This window comes from Hakea prostrata, chromosome 1 (assembly GCF_041222555.1).
Source record: "Hakea prostrata isolate BN-2017 chromosome 1, UWA_Hpros_2, whole genome shotgun sequence".
In the NCBI taxonomy this organism is placed as follows: Eukaryota; Viridiplantae; Streptophyta; class Magnoliopsida; order Proteales; family Proteaceae; genus Hakea; species Hakea prostrata.
Window position 1 is genome coordinate 66,159,067 of NC_142600.1, and position 18,118 is coordinate 66,177,184.

Sequence of the window (18,118 nt, forward strand, 5' to 3'; positions counted from 1 at the left end):
TGGTTTGTTCCTTCATAGGTGACTATAATTTTTCATAGACTTCTTTTGCATTCTTGCAAGTACCACACCTATTGTATATCTTTTCACTCAAGGCACATTGTAGGAACATTTTAGCCTTGTGGTTTGCTTGGGATTTGACCTTGTCAATTCCATCTCATTCGGTCCTTGGTTTGGGGATTTTATTGTCGTCTTTATCAAGTTTGGTAATTTCATTGGGTCCATATGTAATTATGTTCCAAACATCTATATCAATAGCACATACAAAGTCCTCAAATCTATTCTTCCAATAAGCAAACCCTTCTCCATCAAAATATGGAGGCCTAGAGGTATTTAGACATTCAGCTTTTGAAGAGAATTAGTTGGATGATGATGCCATGATCTTTTACTGTTTTAGAGATTGATTTTAATCTCAATTTAAGCTCCCGCTCTGATACCAATTGTTGGTGCGACCTAGGGGTGATTAGGTTGTACCTCATGGATTATACCAAATTCTTGGTTTTATTGCAATTTCAAGGTAAATTGACAATTTAAATGAAATTCAATAAGACAAGCAACCACAACACAAGAATTTATAGTGGTTCAACTTTACAAGTCTACATCCACTCCTCTCTTAGCCTCAAGAGAGTATTCCACTAATGAATCTTTTTCAATACGATGGGTAGAGAGTCAAACCCTTACAATCTTTGTTACGGGGCAATAGTACCCTTTATAATCTTTGTTCACGGGCAAGAGCACCCAAGCAATCTTTGTTCATGGGAAAGAGCACCCAATAACAAATCCTAATCAACCTAAACTAGAATTCAACAACTAATTCAAAATACAAGAAATGTTGGATGTTACCTAACAAGGAGAGTGACACTTTACCCCTTGTGTGAGTGTGATGCAATGAATGAATGCTTCAAGAACAACAATGCATCAAAGAAAAGCTCCAATGACCTTTAATGACTCCAAGCTTGGCTTCAATGAGCTTGCTTAGCAACTTTGGGATGTCCCTCAAAGTTGAATGGAGTTGGGGAGCTTGTGATGGTGCTAAAACACCCAATTTTGGTTCTTTCACTTGTGAGTGAGTATATGATTGATGGGGGAGAGGAAGAAGTCTCAAATGGGGATGGTTGGGATTTTATAGACCTCAACTCATTGCCCTCCCCATTTCCCCAACGGATATAAAATTTCATTGAAATTTTACTCGCGGGCATCCGCCCCATCTCCCGTCAGTCGGCCGTCTAAAAAACTAGCCATTAAAAATAACTGTTACACTTAAGTCAGGGCCAGACGGTCGTCCGTCTGGCTTGACTAGACCAAATTTTTTTGGCAGGACGGAAATTCCGTCTAGCCTATGTGTCAAAAAGCAGACAATCGCCGTCGGGCGGTTGGGTTGTGGGTTTGGTACCGCTGTCCCTCACTCTGCCTGGCATCATATTTTGCTTCTTGTGTTCGGTGTCCGCTCCCTGTTTGTTGTGCGTCTTGTTCTTTGCTTGTTTTGTGTGGTTTGGTTGGTCTTGGCTTGTTCTCCGGTTTCTTTGCCCCATTTGTCGGTCGTGGCTGGCAAGCCTCTTGGTCTTGTGGTGTTTGTCTCATAAAACTAATTGGGCCGTGTGCTGCTTGCTTTCCCACTCCCCCTTTTTGAGTTTATTCGCACTTTGTGGCGTGTGACTTTGGAACAATCAAGTTGGAAGGTGAGGAATGACTAACCATGTTTGTATTATTAAATGTTGTTATTTTTATTTGATTGGTGGAAAAATTTAAATTGATGATTATCATGATATACTTGTGTGTGACTTTGCACTAACGGAATGTAAGGTTTGATGTTGGATATCACTCTTTATTTTGAATCTTGTATTATTGATATGAAATTGATATGAGAATGTATGAGATGAATAATGTTGAATGAATTACTTTTCTTGTCCTATTTTACTAACTAGGGTTATACCCTAGTGACCTTATGTGATTGCATCTAGACAAACTACATGAATTATAGGTGTCTAAAAGTGTTGGGCTAGGAATCCTTATAAGTACTACTACCCTTTCGGTAGGGGTATTGAAGCCGATTAACCCGTGATACCAATGGCTGGGTCATGTGTGTCAAGCAAGCCCATTGTCATCATAGTTTGGGAGAATTGCATATAATAGATAAGGGCTCCTAGGCTCTCAACACCGATAACCAACTTGTAAGAGGACATGGAGAGCATCTTATCCATTATATGTGGATGACCATTGGGTTAAGGAATGGGATCCAACAGATGCATCCCATTGGATTCCATTCATAGGTGGGAACGTATTGAACCAAAAGGGCACTAGGCATGAGGGGAGATATCTGGACCATATGTAGTACGAAACCATAGGACCTTGCATTGGGCCTAAGTATAACCTTGACATGCAACAAGTCTCATACCAAACGGTGATGTGAGAGAGTGGTGACTTATAACCCCAACCATGGCTTGACGAACTTTACCTAACAACCGCGGAGAACCCAATAGACGTCTCTTGTTAAGGGAGAGTGATTGAAACCACCCAAAGGAGACTGGTGATTTTCTTAATGCGTGTCTACCCTAGAGACTTCATGGTAAAGTTAGGCACACAATATCATAGTCATGCAATATTATATTTTGTCATTTGCTTTTATTATTATCTTATGGGTATAATATGGAAGTTATGGTTGAATGCATGACATGAATGTTAGTTATCCTCACTGAGTTCTATGAACTCACTCCTTTATTTGTGTATATTCTTTAGACTTCTCTTCAGGTTATGAAGACCCCACTCTCATGGAGGATCCATTGTCAAGACATTTCCATGAGGGCATGATCAGTGAAGATGTGGACGCACATGATGTTTCATGCTCATGTCAGGATTGTTCTTATAGAGTCGCCTTCCATTAGAGTTTTCCTTAGAGATATTCCGCTGCAAACGATTTACCTTTCTTTTCAACTTTGATGTCTATTTGATTACTCTAGTTAACTTTAACTTTAGTTGTGGGATGATTATAACCGATATTTTAGGTTTTGGAATTTAATATTTGAACTTGATTTATTCTTGCCCTTTTAATTAGGCTATGTCATATGTTGTATGGATTTGTCACTGAACCTAGGTCTTGCAGGTGTATCACCCCCACGGAATTCGGGTATGACCGGATCCGGTTGGGTGGGGTGTGACAATTCAGGTAAAGACCATTGGATTGGACTCCAAACCAATGGAATTAGATGGAAATGATGCCGAGCTGGGAGTTCTGTCAAAATTTGAAAGGAGATCTAACTCGATGTTGACGGACTGGGTAAAGGGATCAAGTATATTGTGATGACATGTGTAGAAGATCCTGGAAAATCAGGTAGGACCCTTCTATGGTATAGAATTGGAGCTAGGGCAGAGCTTGGGCTTTTAGGGCCTTGGCTTTGTTCCAGGGTCTGGTTGACTGACTACGTGAGTCGCCCTAGGCAACTAGCCTGGTTCTGTGAAAAAAAGGGCAATTTTGAAAATTTGATTTTTGAAGCCCTATTTAATGTGTTTTCATTCTAAAACGTGTCATTATGATATGAAGAAGTCAGAGAATGTCAGAGCTCATCAGAGAACACTCCTCAAAGGTGAAAGACAATGTGGAGAGTATCCGACAAGGTTTTCGAACTACGTTTTGCTTTCTTAAAGATTAGTATTCATCTTCTTCGTTCTAGTTCTCTTCTATGATTGATTCCTCCCACTGCCAATACTTAGTTGAAGGCTTCTGTTATTGTATCAACCTACTTCTTCTACCTATTTACTCTAGAGTGAATCCCCATTCACTCTGACTCATTCCTAAATCTTTCATATGGATTTCGGAGAAGACCTAATATAGGATTCATTAGGTTTTCATTCTTTTTGCTTTGTTTGATGTCCAAAACATAATAGATCATATTCTGGTATTATTTTAAAATTTTCTAATGTTTACAAAGTAGTTTAGAACCCTTTCGAAAAGCCTTCTATTGATCTGAGTAGATTATGTCCACTCATAGGGTGGTTAAATGCCCTGGTTGCCCGGGCAACCCACCCGAGCGACTAGCCTATGCCCTGGTCGATTGCCTTGGTTGCCCAGGCAACCAACTCGACCAACCACACCCTACGATGTTGGTCGTTTGTTTCTCTTTTCAACGTCAGACCTCGAGGGTTATTTCTAACTTTGAACCAACATGTTAATAGGTCTTTTTGGGAAGTGTGAACATACTCTTTGACTTAATTTACAAGATTGCAAATCAATAGCAAGGTGAGGATGCTCACTTGCATATACCCATTGTTTCTTTCTTGGTTGTTATGAAACTTGCTTATCCCTTTACATGCTGCTGTTTTAGGGTTTAGGAATGATGATCATGACTCTGAAATTATAGTATATAAGTGATTAATGATGCTCTTGATATATGAATCAACATATGACTTTATGGATTTAGAGTGATTTATGAATTGAAAATGTGATTGAACCTTCTTGCTTCTAGAATGTGAGTTGCGATTGTGAATTGGGGAATACCTATTTGGGTGTTTATGTCATGAGACATCAGTGGAGGTGGTATGGGACACAATCCTATGATGCCCGTCGGTGCTTTTCTCGATTACTGGGATGCCATGACTAGGAAGTCTAGTGGAGTTTCGGTTAGGTACCCCATCATGTCACACCATCATGAATTGGAGAATACCTATTTGGATGTTTTTGTCTTGAGACATCAGTGGAGGTGGTATGGGACACAATCCTATGATGCCCATCAGTTCTTTTCACGATTACTAGATGCCATGACTAGGAAGTCTAGTGGAGTTTTGGTTAGGTACCCCCATCATGTCACAACCTATCGGCGTGGGTATTGATGTCAAGTGACCCGTGGCAGCAGTGTGGGGTGGTGGACGCTGAAGACTAATAACCAACTCGTGAGAGGACACAACCACATTGTGGGGGCCATTCATTGGTAGGGTTACATATAATAGACTTGGGCTCATGGGTACTCAAGACCAGTAGCTAACCCGTGAGAAGACATGAGAGCTTCTCGTTCATTATATGTAGGTGATCAATAAGGTTAAGAAAAGGCATAGTCCGAGTTGGTTGGTGCCATAGGATACGTTGACTCTTGTAGGGGAGGATACTGAACGAAGAGTGTGAGATGCATAAGGGGAGGTATCTGAACCTAGTTTGATGTGACTTGCATTGGGCTAGGATAACCTTGACATGTGCCAATACTCATACCAATAGTGTGGTGAGAGAGCAATGACCTCAAACCCTAGCCATGATGATAGTCCGAGAGGGATGCCTTGACCCCTTACCTGAGGTCTCAAGACAAGTAACCAACCCATGAGAGATCAGAGAGATGAGACTTACCTAGAGGAGACTGGTTTTCTTCCTTAATGCGTGTCTACCATTAGAGAATAGCATTCATTAGAGTATAGTTGCATTCTTGCATTTTGCCTCATGTCATATTGCACTATGTGATGTATTGATTTGGACTGTGATATTGGTTATTTGTTTTTGAACTACTCGTTGAGTTCTTTTGAGCTCACCCTTTGAGGAATTATTGTTTTAGATGACTATGCAGGTGAAGAAGAGATCCCAAGCTCTGGTTCAGAGATACTTCCCATATATTGTATAGATGAGAAGCAATGGGAGTTGATAGTGGCTCGTGGTACGATCCCAATACTAGTATGGAGCACCATTATGGCTCCAATCAACAATGATAGGAGATGCCTCATTCGTTAACAGGACTATGAGCTGGAAATTGATCCTAAGTTGTTGGTGTACAAACGACTGGAGAAGAAGGCGAAACATTAGAACACACAATAAATTTTGATTTCCTTTTCCTTTCCAGTTGTTTACTTTAGTTTTATCATCACTTCCGCACTCTAATTTGGTTTTGAAATCCTTGTTACTTGACTTACTTCTTTATTGATACTATGACACTGATTTATTCTTGCATGAGTAGACTATTGTGTGAAATGGTGGGTGATTGTCTAAGACCTGATCTATGGGGCTGTGGATCACTCCCCCGGGTATTCAGGAGAATGGATACCGGTTGGGTGGATGTGAGACACTCTCTTCTTTTCTTTCTGATTTTATATCAAGTTAACATCGTTATGTTTTTCATTTTACAATTTGACCACTACCTTGAAGAACTCTAAGGAGTTATTGGTAGGCGAAGTCATCCTCATTTATTGTGGGAGGCTTAAAAGTTGTTGTACCTTGGAGGCCAATTTGCATTCATCTTGAAAGCACTACTAACGGGTGTCTATGGTCTTAAAGAAGTGTACGTTGGCATGCCACAGTCTAATCATGTTGTATTAACACTTCATTATCACATTGCTACAAATATTAATATACTAATCTAACAAATCCATGTTGCACCTATAGGCATCATCCAGTTTCTTTCACACAAGCTGCTTCAAAAATCTTTTCATAGGCATCCTTCATGCAAGAGACCAGCATTTTTGCACTAATACACACCTTCTCTATTCTCACCACCAGCCACAACTCACCCTTGTAACTCACCATAGTACAAAAATACACCTGCAACCTAGCCACATCAGATAATTAGGAAAATTAGAAGAAAAGGAAAAATAAAACATGAATCTCATTATATATATTTCAGCCGTTCAAAACATGGTTTGGTTCGTTCAAAGAAAAACTAGTATAACATGACAGGCAATACACGTGGGTATTTGTTCTTTAATTCCCCCCTTTTTTTTTCTTTTTTTGTTCTTTTTTTTTTTTTTTTTTTTTTGGTTTTTTTTTTTTTTTTTTCTTTTTTCCTTTTTCTTTTTTTTTTTTTTTTTTTTTTTGATCAAGATAACTTTCCTATTTTATTCAATTAATAACTCTTTTCGCCTTCATATATCTTTAGTTGCATTATTCCCCTTTTCGGGGGGTGGGGCGTGTCCGGTGGTTTGGTTTTGTCCACGGCGGGTTGATTTGTAAATTTATAAAGTTGGCGTTTGTTTTATGAATATTTTAAATTAAAAATCTATTAAATAATCTAAGATATTTTCACCTTGGAGCACTTGGGATGGGGATTTCGTTAAATATTACATTCGATTGACATGTTTTTCTTAGCAACCTTAGATTACCTACTTTCTAATAGTCGGATGGAAAGTCTTTATAAGTGAAAAATAGAATAATATAGATTTATGAAAATTTTATTAAAAACACTAAATGGACAATTCTAACCTTGAATAACTAGAATATGTAATTCTAAATAATTATATATTAAAATCATTTGCTAAAAAAAATATGATAATTTTAATTTGACTTATTTTAACTTACTAGTGACTATCAAATGAAATCTTCTAGAGTGCAAATTTATGTGCTTCTCTTAAAATATATTTCATAAAGTCTTGTGGTATCAGTCTACCACAAATAATTAACAATAAGATTAATAAAATTTCAAAAAATATTAAAGCTATATAAAGAACACTAGGGGGAGCCGGTTGGTCCTCTCTCCTTTTTTTGGGTGTTTTCTCCTTTTTTTTTTGTGTTTTGTTGTTGTTGTGTCTTTTGGAGTTTTCTTTTGGTTTGTTGGGTGTTTTGTTTTTGTTTTTTTGGTTTTGTTTTGTTTTTTTTTGTGTTTTTTTTTTTTTGTTTTGTGTTTTTGTTCCTTGTTTTTTTTTTTTTTTTTTTTCCTTTTTTTCTTGTTTGTTTCGTGTTCGCTTTTTGGCGTGGTTTTGTCGTGTGGTTTTGTCGTTTGTTGTGGTTTTGTTTTTGTTGGTTTGGGTTTTGTTTTGGTTTTTGTTGGTTTGTGTGTTCGGTTGGTGTTTTTTGTGTTTCCGTGGCAGCAAAAGAGCTGAAAATTGGTAAATCAAGAAACTATAAAACCATGCAAAAAGAATAAAAACATTCAGACAACTTGATCAAAATGTGAGAAATGATTTTGGAGAATACATCTGACATACGTATGCACGTGTGATATATATATATATATATATATATATATATATTTATTATTATTATTATTATTTTTATTATATATATATTTTTTTTTTTTTTTTTTTTTTTTTTTTTTTTTTTTTTTTTTTTTTTTTTTTTTTTTTTTTTTTTTTTTTTTTTTTTTTTTTTTTTTTTTTTTTTTTTTTTTTTTTTTTTTTTTTTTTTTTTTTTTTTTTTTTTTATTTTTTTTTTATATTTATATAATATTTTTTTTTTTTTTTTTTTTATTATTATTTTTTTTTATTCAGAAGTTTCATGTTCTGTGTTCTGCAATGAAATTTTTATGTAAGTATGTATGTAACCGATGAAAAATATTTGTTTATATTTAGGTAGGGAAATAATGTAGTATGGTTTTTTACCTTCTTTGGACTATTATATTGCTTATTTTCACTGAGTCAATGTTGATTGGTCAGTAATCCTGTAAACAATTATTTGGTGAATATGATGAGTAATATGTAGTTATGTTTATAGTAATGTATGTAAATAATGTAGTGTTCTTATTACCTTTCAATAAGAAATTCTTTGTAGACCACATTTATTGTGTACTCTTCTAATTTGAATGTTTTGTTTGGCTTTTTTACGCATACTTTTGTTGTTGACATCAAGATTCCTCTTGATAATGCAACGTATAGTTGTCTATGTGAGAATATCGGTTTAGGGAGATAGATACCGATCTTTGATATTGTTTGCCCTTGTGACTTGTTAATCGTCATTGCAAAGCTGATTTGAATTGGGAACTACTCCCTTTTTGGACAAAAGGGATATCCTTTATTTTCTGCTGAGCATAATAGTATTATTGGAATTGGAACCAAATTTTCCTGAAACTGACAAACAACAATTTCAGCTAGTATGACATTCTTTTGAAGTTGTCAACAAACCAATCTTGTTCCATTGCATTCTCCTTGTGCAAGTCACAACGCAATTTTTTTCAATATCAAACGATGAGGGGGCAATCCATTTGGTGCCAATGAATTGAGAAATTCATCAAGGTATTGTGTGTCTGCATTATCTATTGCTGAATCATAGCTATAGTATGTTAGACGTTCACCTGGGAATCTATCAATTATTATCTTATTTATATTGTCAAGTATTTCATTCTTAGTTGCTAAAATTGCTCTTTCTGTGATCTCCTTTGCTGAATAGAGCTGTTGTTGTTGTTCAGGGAATATTTCCTTTATTAATTCTTCTTTTCCTTATTTATCATCTTCCATTTTAATCAACATTTCCTTTGGTATTTTGATCATACCATCCTCTTCTGTGGGTTCTTTTCCATTTTTCACCCTCAATAAGTATTCACTGAATCTGAAATCATTTATGGCTTTTATATTTATTGTTAGCTGTAACTTTTGCATGGTGAGCCATAAGTATGATCTGACCAAACTGGATTCTACTGTTTGTGTTCTGGTTCCACAAGGTACAACAGGTAATACTTGTCGGAAGTCTCCCCCAAAGACAACTTTTCCTCCGAATACTGTTGTATTACCTATTATATCTTGAAATGTTCTGTCAGCTGCCTCAATTGCTTGTCTTTTGGCCATTGGTGCTTCATTTCATATAATCAACTTTGCTATTCGAATCAATTCTGTTGTCACATTTTGCTTGGAGAAATTGCAGATACTTGAATCTTCAATGTTAATTGGAATTTTAAATCTTAAATGTGTTGTTCTTCCTCCTAGCAATATTGAAGCCGCAACTCCAGATGTTGCTGTTGCAATAGCTATTCCATTTTCTGCTCTTGTTTTTGTTACTATTGCCTTACGTAAAAATATTTTTCCGGTTCCTATTGGTCCATCAATAAAGAATGTCCCACCAGTATTGGCTTTAACTGCTTCTAGAATAATGTTGTATGTCCTTTTTTGTTCGCCATTCATTCTGGTTGGTGCTTTATAATCTTCAGTTAAAATTCGGATTGCATATTCAACTTGAATTTCTTTAAAATGATTTGCAAACATTTCATTAATTTATCCATGAAGCTTTGGGAGGTCATATTGGTCTATACTATGGCCCATTGAATGTAAGAACTGATGAACACTTTTCAAGGTTTCATTAGTTTTATCTTTTATGCATGCAATTGGTGTATTAAAGTCTTCAGATAAGGCTTCAAAATGTTCTTCCTATAGTTTTCGAACATCTGTCGGTTCATAATAAACCAATATTGTTGCAAAAAGTTTTTGGACCATTATTGGCATGTTAAATAATGCTCCATCTCTTAAGCATTCAGAAATTGCATTGTCGCTTTTGAGTAGTCATATTCTTCTTGCAGCTTCTTAGAAAGTGTTGCATTATTTTCCATTTACACACATAAGATATTCAAATAATGTTGTTCCTTTGATGTTATTCAGTAGCATTCTCAAATAAAATCGATCTCCTTCAATTGGGTTAGTCAAGTTGATTCGTCCAATTGCTTCTTTAATTTTTCTTCTTGTCCAACATTTTCCTTTATTATTCCACACAAAATTCTCTGGGAATTCTTTGTATAAATAAATCTTCGATCCTCACATACTATGTTCATTCTGAAGAATTCAGTCAACATTGTTCTTGTTGTATTATCAGATTAAATCACATTAATAAGATTTCTATTCTTCTAGTACCAAACAAGTTGCTTGTTTGATAGATGCAATTGAAGGTTTATCACATAAGAGAACATCTCATTTAAATTGTATTCAAAAATTCTCCACATTGCTTTTTGTGCTGATACCCACCTTGCATCCCTATATTGCTTTATTTCATCTATTAAATAATCTTCAGTGTTGTATGCTAAGGAAATTGCAACCGGGTCATGTCCCTTATATACATACTTATAAAGATATTTTACTACTTTTAACCCGGAGTATATCTCTACATTTATATGGCAATTATATCTTGTCAGCAGATATGGGTTGTAAGGTACAACCCATCTATTATCCAACAGATGTTTACTTATCATGATTTGTCTTCCATTATTCCTTCTTCTGTAAATTGGATATGAATCTTGTCCTTGCATTGTTTTTTCATTGTAAGATCTTGGGTAACGATTCTTACAAACCCCGTTCCTTATGCAAACATTATGTCTGTTTAGATCTCCGCAAGGTCCATGCATCATATGCTTCACAACCTTCTCATATACTTCACAACCTTCACATATAATTTTGGGCAAATATCACTTACCTCCCCTCTTAGCTAAACAAATAGCACTTACACCCCCTCTTAGCTGGATAATATCACTTACCTCCCCTCTTACCTAGCAAACATATCAAACACCTCCCCTCTAATAACTTTCTCTGTTAAATTTAACTTTTATCATTAAATATTTTTCTAAAACCCCAAAATATCCTTGGCTAAAAATATTTTTTTATTTTAAACCCTAAATTACCGTAATCACCCTAGCAGTTAAAATACTAAATTACCCTCAATTAAAATAATTATTAAAATTCAAAACTCCATAGCTAAAATTCAAATTATCTTTAATTATAAAAGCCCAACATACCCTTTTTGTTTAAATTATCAAAGAATTAAAAAAAAAAAACCAAAATAGTAGTATGTGTTTAATTTTATCAACATACCCTTTGTTTTTTAATTGCATTTTTAATTTTACTTGATTATAATACGTGTTTTTTAATTATTTTTTATAATTTTTTTTTTGGTAAATATCACTTACCTCCCCTCTTAGCTAGACAAATAGCACTTACACCCTCTCTTAGTTGGATAATATCACTTACCTCCCCTCTTACCTAGCAAACATATCAAACACCTGCCCTCTAATAACTTTCTCTGTTAAATTTAATTTTTAACGTTAAATATTTTTCTAAAACCCCAAAATATCCTTGGCTAAAAATATTTTTTTTATTTTAAACCCTAAATTACCGTAATCACCCTAGCAGTTAAAATACTAAATTACCCTCAATTAAAATAATTATTAAAATTCAAAACACCATAGCTAAAATTCAAATTATCTTTAATTATAAAAGCCCAACATACCTTTTTTTTAAATTGTCAAACAATTAAAAAAAAAAACCAAAATAGTAGTACGTGTTTAATTTTATCAACATACCCTTTGTTTTTTAATTGCATTTTTAATTTCACTTGATTATAATACGTGTTTTTAAATTGTTTTATAATTTTTTTTAAAGGGTATGTTGGGCTTTTAATAATTAAAGATAATTTAGGTTTTAACTATGGTGTTTTGATTTTTAATAATTATTTTAATTAAGGGTAATTTAGTAGTTTTAACTTTTTAGCCAAGGGTAGTTTGGGTTTTAGAAAAATATTTAACGGTAAAAGTTAAATTTAATCGAAAAAGTTAACAGAGGGGAGGTGTTTGATATATTTGCTAGGTAAGAGAGGAGGTAAGTGATATTATCCAACTAAGAGAGGGTGTAAGTGCTATTTGTCCAGATAAGAGGGGAGGTAAGTGATATTTACCCTTTTTTTTTTTTAAAAGGGTATGTTGGGCTTTTAATAATTAAAGATAATTTAGGTTTTAACTATGGTGTTTTGATTTTTAATAATTATTTTAATTAAGGGTAATTTAGTAGTTTAACTTTTTAGCCAAGGGTATTTTAGGGTTTTAGAAAAATATTTAACGGTAAAAGTTAAATTTAACCGAAAAAGTTAACAGATGGGAGGTAAGTGATATTATCCAACTAAGAGGGGGTGTAAGTGCCATTTTTCTAGCTAAGAGGGGAGGTAAGTGATATTTACCCTATAATTTTTGTTATTTTTCTGCATTTGGAATTTCAGTAGAAACATACTTGTCAAAAGTATTTGGATTTGTGATTTTTTGTTCTTTTTATAAAATAACTAACATGTGTGCATGTGGTAATCCCCTTTTCTGGAATTCAATCACATGTACGTGTGCACAAACTTTGCCAAGTATTAATTTCTTAAACAGCTACTCTTTAAAGTCATGAAGCTTTGCTTAAAAAATCCTTGCACAAATGTTCTTTGTCATTGAATTACTTGAATTACTTAGCATCGTCATTGAATTACTTGTTCCAGTAGACCCCAGTATCAACGAATAAACGGGCTAAGGGATTGGCATATGGCAAAGCCAGATGAGCAAAGACTAATATGTTTTGGAGATAAATCTAATCACATATTTTTGTTAGTGTATTCTCATTTTGGAGAACCATATTATTTTCATCATTTATCAACAGAGTCCATAATTTAAAAAGAGAGCAAAGAACCCACTATGAAATCAAACAAACAGATACGCAAATTATTTCAATCAGAAAGCAGGCAATGGAAGAGTTTGCAGCCATACAGTATTCTAAGACGCTTTAGCCGTCCAATCTGAGAAGGGATTGGACCAGTCAACTTGTTGTTGTGAAGATCCCTGGGATTAAAATACAGTGAAAGTATTAGCCAGCACTTTTGAAAAGAAAAACACAAACAATATTGCTAACTGAACCACTTTAATTTATATTGCACTTCCACCATATACAGTGAAAAGATCTTTCTCATATAAAGCAAAGACAGGTCAGGCAGTTCTTGCAAGCAAAACATCTCCCTTTTATATAAATCACTGCAGTTCTCCAAGTATCCAAAAAGAATAAGGCTTCCACATTTGGGAGAGGAGGGAGTGGAAAAGAGGGTACAATCATAGATGAACTATTATACAGCAAATGTATATATCAAGATTGTGTGCATGGAGAGGTGCATTGGGACTTTTATGTGGCATGCCTGTTATACCAGCTATAACATATGGGGCCGACTTTTGGAAGCTAAAGAAAGCAATATAGATGAGTTTATCAGAGGTAAGGATTTGCAGCAAGACCAGGAGATGAGTAAGGAACAAATGTATTAGAACCAATTTGGGAGTTAGAAGCAATCCAAGATAAGCTCCATGAGAGCAGCCTAAGGTGGTACAGTCATATCCAATAGAGATCCATAAATGCACCAACAAGGAACAGTGACCAGATCCAGTTTGGCAGAGCAAAAGGTGTCGAGCTTAAAATGACCATTGAAGAAATGGTAAGAAAGGGTACTCATGTGGCATGGCTCAATCGTAATATAACCGCAAATAATAAGGACCCATTTAGCCGACTCCTTGTATGCAAATGATCACCTTTTGCTGATTTGACTTTATTCCTTTAATTATTTTCTCTTTTATTACTTCTATTTACTTCCTTTTACTTCTCTTATTTCAATCTAGTTGGGATAAGGTTATGCAGGGGCGGACTTATGAAGGGGCCGGAGGGGGCCATGGCCCCCCCCCCCGGATTTTTTAAAATTTTATCCATATTCCCCTAATTCCTTTTATTTTTCCGGTTTTTTCTCTTCCCACATGTGAAATGTCACTATTTGCCCCCCCCCCAATATTGTGAACAATTTTTAAAGGTCAAATGATGGGTATAAATGTCATTCCTAATCCATCAATCCCTATTTATTCTGTCCTCTCTTCTCTCTCATCTTTTATTCCTATTTATTCTCTTCAGTTTCTATAAATGTGGGTTAAAGGAAATTTTTGAAAAAAAATCTTATTAGGTATTCAAAAATCAAAATGTTATTTCTAATTAAAAACTAACTCTTCAATCCCTATTTATTCTCTTATCTCCTCTCCTCTATCCTCTTTTTTTCCTATTTATTCTCTTCCCCTTCTATAAGCGTGGCTTAAGAAAATTCGGAAAAAAATCTACTCCACAATTAAGTCTCTTTCTCTTTCTCAATTTATTCATTGTTTCTTTTTTTTCTCTTTTCTTTTGTTATTCTTTTTAATTTGATTTTATATTCTATGTTTCTTTATTTCTTCTGCAATTTTTGTTATTTGATTTTGTATTGTGAATAAAATGTCTATAGTTAGTAGGTAACTAACTACCATTGATTTGCATCTCTTACTTAAATATATTTTTTTTTGTTTACATCTCCTATCAATGAAAATTTTGGTTTGCATTTAACTTTTTAGGGTTGAAGTCATGTGTATATTTTTTTTTATATTGTTGCTTTAATTTTACCTATATTTTGTTGAAAAAATATATATCATTATCAATAATTTATCATTTTTTTCAAATATGTGTGGGCCCCACAAAATATATGTGGGTCTATTGTTTAATTTAATAAAATAATTTAGCGGTGGGACCCCAAATAGGAAGGTTACTGGCTTTCATTCTTCGCCCCCCCCCCCCACTATTTCATCCTGGGTCCGCCACTGAGGTTATGGTTGTTGATGTTTTGTTGTTTGCATGATTGGACATGATTAAGTGTTACCAAATTAATGGCCCCTCTTCAGATGCTTTCATGTTACTCCAACCAAAATACACACCTAAACAGTATAGACAAATGCATCGATACATGAAACTGATAAATTGACAATAACAGATTCTTGAGCTGGATGAACAAAATAAATAATGGCTTAAAGAGCATGGTCATTTTGAAGCATTCCTAAATGAACTTGAAAGACACATCACACAAATGGATACACAATACCATACTATAAGCTCAAACCAGAGGAAAATCAGATGTGGCACACTTACAGCCTTCTTAGATCCAACAGATTGGTTACAGCAGTAGGGAAAGCCCCAACAATTGATACAGCATAAACTTGCCTGCAACAAAAAAAAAAAAAAAAAAAAAAAGATGATCACATTAGAGTAAAAATTAATAAGCATTACAGGTCAACAACAACACTGCCAAAAACATTATTTCTAAGGTTGAATTCTCATGAACATGAACTATCACTATCAGTAGAAATTAGCATGTACCGGTAGATGTGATAATATTTCCAACCCCCTCCTCTCCTCAGAGATGAACTACAGTGAAGGTATACTGTCACAGGTTTTCTTATAATTATTTTGATGGCTTATTCTGGTATATTTCCATATCTTGAGCATTCACATTGTGGAAATGAAACAAATAGCCTCCAAGTGCCATAGTCTCATACCCTCATAACCCCGTTACTTATACAATAAACGACATTTTCAAATATGGACAAGCATAAGATGAAGTTACATCACAAACTAGGCATTCAATCACTGATGAATAGCGGTGAAAACATCAACATAGGACAATGAGAGAAAAGTTGGCATACAGCTCTGTCACGACTCTATAATCTCCTTGAATGGAACATGTGACACCGGACCAAGGTGGTAGATCACCATCTCCACATGGATCATCTCCAACCCAGGCATAAACCACCCTCCAACCAAGAGATGCCTTGATTTCATTTAAGGCTTTCACTGCATTGAGAAGAGCACTAATTATGACGCAAAAAACCGTATAATACGAAATTACTTAAATTAATCATGGTTAATATACTTGGCAAAATTCTGTAATTTCAGAGTCCAGTCCATAATAATAACATGCAGCATGATATTGAAAAAGAGTAAGAAGTTTGGCTACATTGTAACCCTCTTAACCAGTCTAATTTGCATCTTATTAAATAGATATGAGAAGTCAAACCTACCTAGAACGAGGGATCTTAAACAATGCACCAAATGATTGCAATTTTTCTTGTTCTTCACTAATTATAGAGGTTTAATGAAGGGTCGAAAATCATTGCGATCCAAGAAACCTCAGTCTAAATGAGTAAAAATACATAATCCAATGTCAAATTACGAAGCTACATTACAAAAACCATAATTCTCAAGCTTCCCGTGGTTCTGCTGAAACAGCAAATATTTGATTGAATAACGATCAGGAATATACATATAAATGTACTTAAACTGAAAGACAAACCTACCGTCTCTTTTTAGGGTTTTGCAGTGACTAACATCGAGAAGCAGAAAGAGAAAACAAATAATGACAAATGACGATCGAGACGCCATTGAAACCGAGATCTCTGAGGTCGTAAACCTATCTGAGTTTAAATCGAACGAGTTACTTTATCGCATTCTGGTAACGAATAATCCTCTTTTTCAATAGCTGCAAAACCCTCCTTCAGTTACGCGTTGATACTGGTTTTTCCTTTCTCGCACAATAAAATACTGTATAACTAACACTATTTTCTCCCGTCGAACTGCTACCCCCGGATTTTTTAAAATTTTATGCATATTCCCTAATTCCTTTAATTTTTCGGTTTTTTCTCTTCCCACATGTGAAATGTCACTATTTGCCCCCCCCCCCCAATATTGTGAACAATTTTTAAAGGTAAAATGATGGGTATAAATGTCATTCCTAATAAAAAAAACTAATTCATCAATCCCTATTTATTCTCCCCTCTCTTCTCTCTCATCTTTTCTTCCTATTTATTCTCTTATAAACGTGGGTTGAATGAAATTTTTGAAAAAAAAAATCTTATTAGGTATTCAAAAATCAAAATGTTATTTCCAATTAAAAACTAACTCTTCAATCCCTATTTATTCTCTTATCTTCTCTCCTCTATCCTCTTTTTTTCCTATTTATTCTCTTCCCTTTCTATAAGCGTGGCTTAAGAAAATTTGGAAAAAAAATCTACTCCACAATTAAGTCTATTTCTCTTTCTCAATTTATTTATTGTTTCTTTTTTCTCTTTTCTTTTGTTATTCTTTTTAATTTGATTTTATATTCTATGTTTCTTTATTTCTTCTGCAATTTTTGTTATTTGATTTTGTATTGTGAATAAAATGTCTATAGTTAGTAGGTAACTAACTACCATTGATTTGCATCTCTTACCTAAAAAAAAATTTTGGTTTACATCTCCTACCAAAGAAAATTTTGGTTTGCATTTAACTTTTTAGGGTTGAATCATGTGTATATTTTTTTATATTGTTGCTTTAATTTTACCTATATTTTGTCGAAAAAAAATATATCATTATCAATAATTTAACATTTTTTTCAAATATGTGTGGGCCCCACAAAATATATGTGGGTCGTCGCCCCCCCCCCCACTATTGCATCCTGGGTCCGCCACTGCGAGTGCTCGACGGCTTTGTTGCGTCATTCATTTTACACGTGCAAGGATCTCGAAGAGATTTGTTCACCCTGAACCTAGCCGACAACGAGCCGCAGGGACCCACAGCGGTAGGGTGCTGCATGCCGTGGGTCCCACGCCTTAGATTTTATTATTTATGAACTCCACTAGATTTTGCTATTGAAAAGTATAGGTTTGTGTTATCTGACTCCTTGGCCTTCAGCGGTGCATTCCTCATATGCTTATTGAACTCCATCATGCTTACTGGGCATTTTTCAAAAAAGAAAAAAATCACAAGAAGCCCACAGTTAAAGGCCCAACCTCCCCATGGGAAGGTCCCAGCATTAATATTCTCATTCCCATCCAAACATTTTAGAAGCTATTAATCCAAACAA

General features: G+C 34.7%; 1 long non-coding RNA gene across 1 annotated transcript; it reads right to left on the minus strand.

Annotated features, from left to right (window-relative positions):
• Nucleotides 1-13,140: 13,140 nt before the first annotated feature.
• LOC149029462 (uncharacterized) lies at nucleotides 13,141-16,039 on the minus strand. Its single transcript, XR_016172489.1, has 3 exons — nucleotides 15,924-16,039; nucleotides 15,370-15,441; nucleotides 13,141-13,232 (listed from the first exon to the last, which is right to left on the minus strand). It is a non-coding gene; the product is annotated as an uncharacterized LOC149029462 (long non-coding RNA).
• Nucleotides 16,040-18,118: the final 2,079 nt, after the last annotated feature.